The 1800-nt window shown below is 39.1% G+C and overlaps 1 protein-coding gene across 5 annotated transcripts in view; it reads right to left on the bottom strand.

Annotated features, from left to right (window-relative positions):
- BTBD9 (BTB domain containing 9) overlaps positions 1–1800 on the bottom strand; it is a 435326-nt gene that overhangs the window by 357475 nt on the left and 76051 nt on the right. The window lies entirely within an intron of this gene.

Below are 1800 nucleotides of genomic sequence, written 5' to 3'. Positions count from 1 at the left end.
ACGACTCATGTGTTACAATGGCTTCCCCCCCCATACCGTCCCTCCCACCCACAACCCCCCCCTTCCCACTCCCTCTCCCCCCAGGAGTTAAGAATATTAACATTAGGCTCACTCTGTAATAACAGAGTCTAAAACGACCTTATGGGGGCCTAAGGGGCAGGAAAATTCAAAGTTCTATTGACAATCTGACAAAATATTCCTAGATAAAGGATTACCACTGTCTCTTTGGAGCATTCTTAAAAAGAAAACTTCCCCAGTTGTTCATCACCATTATTAGTGAATGTGTGCTTTTGGTATGGGTGGCTGAGACCAGGGACCAGCAGGCCCTCCCCTACAGCTTTCTGGGAACCTGCTCAGTTCCATGTCTCTTCCTCCTACTCTACGGCCTCATATAGACAGCAGCATGAGAGACTGTGGGCTCAACTGTGGAGGCAGACAGACCTGGTTACCAACTTGGCTTTTCTCATGCTCAGTTTCCTCATTTATAACAGTAAGGTGGTGGTTTTCTTCCCTCTCGTAGGCTACTGTGAGAGTCACAGGCAACAAGATGTACCTGGCCCCAAGTAGAGGTGCCGTAAATGTGAGACTAGTCCCTCCCCTGAGGTCCTGAGCTCTCTTTCTCTTCATCTTCATTTCTCCTTTCTTCTGTCTTCTGATTCCTCAAAAATATTTAGTGAATCATCTCTTTTGAGTTACTCTTCTATTTACTTTAAAACTCCAAAGGAAAGCTAAAAAAAAACTTATTTGTATGAAATGAAATAACTGTACTACCAACATCGACATATCTCCTATGCTTCACAGATGAGAACACCAGAGTTAGCCTGCACCTGAATACACGTCCGTGGACTTGGGGCATAATTAATGCTCCACAGCAGTATAAAGACTTAAATAGTACAAACAGTTTCACATGTTATTTCACAAATCAGAGACTTCAGAACAATTTATATTTAAATATGGTTTTATAAAAAAAAAGTAATTTCAAATTCTCTGGCTCCAAGCAAAATTGCTATAATTTAGTGACACCATGTGGCTATATCTTGCTTTGCATTCTTAGAAGAAAATATTTCTCTGTATTCAGGATTGCTAAATGCACTATTTCAATTATGATATCAAAGTCATATGTAGAAGGGCAATTCAAACTAAGTATGAACTTAAACAAGTCCTTTTTTAAAAATGAATTTATTCCTGTTTCTTTTACATCTAAATAAAGGAACTTCTTGAATTGTGAAGCTCTCTGATGACATAAAGAAAGTAAAGGCTCAGCATAATTCTATCTACAATTCTAAAGCATCCTGGCGAACTGCTGAATAATGTAAAAGTGCCTGCCTTTAAAACTGAATAAATATATTAATGCACAAGTCGTGGGGAATGGGGGGGGGGGGAGACAAAGAGAAAAAAAGAAGACAAACACGCTTTTATACAATGTTAATACGGCAGGGAAAGAATGCTTCCATAAATAGCAATGCTTATTTTCTCATTTGTTTTATGTCTCCTAGATCTATAGCACTGTGTAGGTACTATAATCTAATGAGAATGGGTGAAAAAAATTATGCTGCATCTAACAACAGCAGGGATGAGGGGGACCTGGAATGTATGGTAGCAATAAAAGAGATTAAAATGCCTGAATACCAAAAACAAAAAGCAAAAAACCCACAGTAGTTTTAGTATTCATCTAACGAGGTCTCCTACAGTAGACCAGCTACTCTTGAACAGCATCAATGCATCAAGGTACTCTATAGAAAACCTAAGTATCTGAAACAATGGCCTGAAAATGTCACTTCCTTCCTCTCAGCTTAAAAC

This window comes from Oryctolagus cuniculus, chromosome 5 (genome assembly GCF_964237555.1).
Source record: "Oryctolagus cuniculus chromosome 5, mOryCun1.1, whole genome shotgun sequence".
Lineage (NCBI taxonomy): Eukaryota > Metazoa > Chordata > Mammalia > Lagomorpha > Leporidae > Oryctolagus > Oryctolagus cuniculus.
Note: the sequence above shows the minus strand (reverse complement) of the source record. Positions and strands in the feature narration are given on the sequence as shown.